Source organism: Helobdella robusta, assembly GCF_000326865.2.
Source record: "Helobdella robusta unplaced genomic scaffold HELROscaffold_3, whole genome shotgun sequence".
Lineage (NCBI taxonomy): Eukaryota > Metazoa > Annelida > Clitellata > Rhynchobdellida > Glossiphoniidae > Helobdella > Helobdella robusta.
The window spans coordinates 222,395-227,618 of record NW_008704501.1 but is presented as its reverse complement, the minus strand read 5'-3'; positions in this window follow the sequence as shown (position 1 = coordinate 227,618).

Here is a 5,224-nt window from a genome sequence, read left to right as displayed (position 1 = left end):
ATATATAGGGAAATATTGACTTTGTCAAGCTTAACTTTGACGTTGTAAAAATTAACTTTGGTGTTAATTTTTAACACCAACAAAGGAGCACTGACGATGATTCATTCGGAATCGAAATATGGCCTTATTTGCAGCATGAATTCGAAAAATAAGTTTATTTTGAATTTTAATAAACTAAACGTTCACCAAAAAACTTTAGTGAGAAAAATCGAAAAAACGAACTACAAACTTATTAACGCCAAACATTCGGTAGAATTTATAGAATATTGTAAAAATTATGGTCTATTACCAACATATATATATATATATTGCTAATGCAGCTGTTGATATAATAAACAAAAACAATAATAAATCATAAATAAATAATAAATTGTTGCAGCACGTTTCTAGCAATTTGATTTTTTTTTATTCCAACATTCCATAACTACATGAAGCAAAAGAGTACGGACAACTGGACATCTTTTGGTAATTATTATTGAAATATGGCCTATTAGACATAAACATATGTTACCAGTGTTATGATTCTTTAACAGCTCTTGCTATCCCATAATACGTTAGGTCTGTTACTTCTTCATCTATCAATCTTGGTCTTGAAAATTTCGGGATCTATAAAGATATAGAAAAATTGTCAAAAGGCAATGCTTCGATACTTTATGAAGTATAAGTTGTACCTATGCTTCACGGTACCTGTAAAGCACGTTTCACATGAAATCAAGTCAAATGAATGAAGGTCCTACTATTGGAATCCCAGTTGAATACTTTTTGCAAGTCTGCCAAAGTTTTTTTTAAATTTTTTTCTATTTAATTTACTGGTACTATGCGTTTTTTAATTAAAGATCTAATTTATCTTAAGACAAATTTTATTTCATCAACTTGTTCGATTTTCAAATTTTTTAATTATCTTTTATAGAGGTTTTGCTAAAACATTTGCATATTTGGTGTTGAATTTGCTACATTTGGATCAATTTTTAATCACGACAATATTTTAACAACTTTACTATATTTTTTATATTTAGCTTCTAAAATTGACTGAAAATAAGCATTAGCCACTTTCTATTTGTTCATGGATTCAGGCAGTTTTAGACCAGATTTTCACGTTGATCTGTCTATCTTCGACTGTTAACGATGATTCATTGATATTTGTAATTAGACAGTGGTAGAAAGTGGCGGAAGCGTGACTGTTAGTTTCAGAGTTTTGATTTAGTGACTTAATCGGAAAAATTCCCTCTTTCAATTGTTCATTGCTAATAAACTAGCTACAAAATCAATATTAATGTATAAAATTAAAATATTTTATAATAATAATAATTATTATTATTATAGTTTTACCATTTACCATTACGAAAGTAAAATATAAACGATCGTATTGATAACGTGCAACTAATGTAATCTGTTAATGCTTTCAAAGTTTTCTTGTTAATGCTGATGTTACCATTCTTAATGATGGGATTATTTCAGCAAAATAAGCAAGGCACACGCAACTAAATGACTGAATGATGCTTTGTACGAGCAAATAAAAAATATCTATGGCGCATGCATAAGTGCTCCTCCACTCTCAACATGCAGACCTGTACAAGCATGCGTGTTAATATGTACATTAATGTTTTGCATACACAGTGAATACATACATACGTTTGTATGTGTACATACATACACACACATACATAGATATTAAATACATACCAAAACTACCTTTGATGTTTTGACATTCATACTTAATTTTAACATTAGCATTTTTAGTCTGACAGAAGTTGGATTTTTGTAAAAAATAAAGTATATAGAGAAAAATTAAAAAAAACGAACAAGCAAATTAAAGAACTATTGTGTATATGCATGCATACATGTAGATATATATAATGTTAACTTTTGACAATCTCCATTTAGAAAGGTTCTGCAAAGGTTTTTCTGGCGTAAGATGATTTTAATAAAGTTTTAGCTTTTAAATTTTCACCTTGAAACGTTTGTCAAAGGAAAATTTTTATAAGCAGGTAATGACTGCTGTGTGGATGCATTCAAAATTTGTTTGTCCAGTGAAAACATATTGATTTCTCGTTTTATTAGAACATTTTTACATATTCTTAACTGAGCAAGCTTTATATGCAATAACTATACGCAAACTAAAAATTATGATCAATCCAACCGAAATTTAATTCTTTATCAAATTTTAAAATTTGAATAATTTCAGCGGTTATATACTTCAGATAAATATGAATGTTTCCTGTATTCAATCAAGCAGGCTGTTATCTTGTTCGTTCCTGAAACGAAAACTGTTGCACAAATATTTTTCAACTAACTTCCGTCTGTTGAATGAATAAATGAATGAATGAATGAATGAATGAATGAATGAATGAATGAATGAATGAATGAATGAATGAATGAATGAATGAATGAATAATAAATAATATATATAAATATATATATACATAGTTTCTTTTCATTTTTTTTATATTTATATACGCATGCATTATCGTGTATATGTGCGCATAAACTTATGCGTGAGTTTGTCTTTGCGTATTTATACATGTGAAGAGGCAATAAAATGACTCCACGTACGACCGCCGCTCGACATTGCATTTATATTTCATCAATTATTTACATCACAAGCTCGCATGTGCCTTGCAAGTCGCTTTATGCACTTTTGTTTTTAACCGCTCGTAACGACTTGTTGCTTTGGTTTTTTTTTTTACATTTATTTTGTTTTGTTTTTCTAGTGCTTTTTCATTGTTTTAGTTGTTGGAAAATTGTTGCACTTTTAAAGTAAATATGAAATTTTAAAAGGAATTAAATACGTTTGAAGGGGAACGTTTCTACTGAGTTGCACAAATGTTGGAATGTTTTTTCATGGATAGTTGGTGAATGATCGCGATGCCTCTGGCCATAACGATGGTGAGGCTGCAATACAAAAATAGACTGGTGAGAACCATGATGGCTACAGAACCTGCATGATGACTGGTTCAAATTTTCAGTGTTAGAAAATATCTGTTTATAATGATGTTTCTCATTTTAAAGAGATGATTTCTAGATTCCTATTCTTTTCTAAGTAAACATTTATAGATTTGTTGGTATTGTTTTGAAATAATGATACAGTATTTCTCCATCTAAACTTGCTTCGTGCTGGTTCCTCACCGACTTGCAGCAGCGACAACAATCACCTCAACAAACGCCTTGACATGCAGCTTCCTTCACGGAGATGTGATGATTAACAGACTGAAATTTATTTTTTTTTACATGATAAATTTTTCAAATGCGTTTTTATCCAACGCATACATTTTTTGTTGAAAAACTTGGACGAATCATCATGTGGATTAGATGCATCTCAAAGTCTTTTCATCACCACTTAACTTTGACTACTGACGAATTTCAACCATATTTATTAGAACAACTACACTGGCCATCGAACGCACCCGCGCACATTTTTGATGCGCTTTAGGGTCTGGAGTCATTCTTTAGTTTCCCTTTAAAATTCAGCAAATTTTACAATTCTCATTGTTTAATAATTATTTGTATTCATTTTTTAAGAATTTATTTATTTTGATTATTTTATAATTATTTTATTTCATGAATTTCCATATTATTTCAGCCTATTTAGTTTTTAAGTCTGGCGTCATAGGAATCGTAACGGTCAGAGACCTGCCTCTGGTTTCGAGAGAAACAAAACGCACGTAATCTATAAGGTTGATAGTTTTTCAAAATATTTATTCAACTTGTCAGTAGATGGTTCGAATCCGGTCTCTCATTTTAGACATTTCATAACTAGCTTTAAGAGTGAATGTTTTTTACTATAAAAAAAACTTTTCAAAGATTAAATAATTTGTAGTTATGTTTTTCTGTATCTCCTTACTAAAGTTTTATTGTTATTGTCCATTTTGTCAAAACAGACCAGAATATTGTTACATAAGTTACTAGTGAAAGAATTCTGGAAAAAAATATCGAGAGCCAAATCTTGATCGGTTTGGTTTTTTGCTGCAATTGACTTAAACAAAAGTCTTTAATATGGTAGATAAAAATTTGATCAAGATAATTCTTGGCAAATTTGGTTGCTCACCAACATTTTCAACTGTAGCGAAATATCAAATTTTTGAAAAATTTAATGTAGAATGCATCCGATAAGTTAAATGGAAACCTGGAATAGGGCACGGAGAAATGTTTAAAAAAGCTGGTTTAACACCAAATGAACATCTGCAGTTGCACCGGCTGCTGCAGTGGTTAGGAGACGAACGAAGAAATAAATAAATATGTATAAGCGAGAATTGCATCTTACGAGCACAACATGCGATTGTTTCTGAGTTGTGTACAGTTACAATAAGGTGCACCTAGCAATGGAACCATTTGAATGAACATGCCAACTAACCTATAAAAATAGTTTTGATTAATTTCACAAATTTTCAATCATTTTGCGATAATATTAACAAATATGAAAAAACTACACGAAGATTAACAATTTTGAAAAATCTGTCTAAAATTAACGACAAATATAAAATTTGTAAATTGAACAATAAAATAAAAATAGAGACCTATTAAATTTTGACTAATTTTCAGTTAAAACCATTCAAACCAAAATTTTAAAAAAGAATTAGAAGCATTTGCTTTCATGCAACTGTGCGGATATGCATACGTGAATGCATATGTATTTTATTTTCTCTATTGTTTCACATGCATTCAACAATGTTTAAACTTTTTTAGTGGCTTCGTTGAAAACCAACAGGACTTTGTTTCACTTCTAAGTTCAAATTTTAAATAATAATTTAAAAATAAAGTAGCATGCAGATTTTTAAAAATGTTTGCAAATAAAATAATTTAATTCTTGTAAAAAAAAAAAACTTTCCTTTCGCGAGAAACCAATGGTGACATATTTGGCACAAAACTTTACGACAGCAAAAATTGTTCTGCGCCATTATTTAAATGCCAATTAATAAAAAGATAAAATTCATTGAAATAGCATGTGAACGATCGAAATTATTCTTTTAAAGATTTGCCGGCGCTGTCCGGTTCAGCTGGTGAACGTCGCCGTGACGAACTGTCGTGTGCGCTTATAAGTTGTGACTTAAGAGTAGATAATATTACGTAGATTATTATTAATGTATTATCCACCATGTGATGAGCTGTCGTGACAGGCTGGTGTGTGCAAGTGAATGATAGTGGCCTGTAAAAATAAACAAAAGAAGTAAGAGTAGGAGAAACTTAAAGAAACAAAGTCTCCAGCGATTGTTGTCGGAGTATGAAA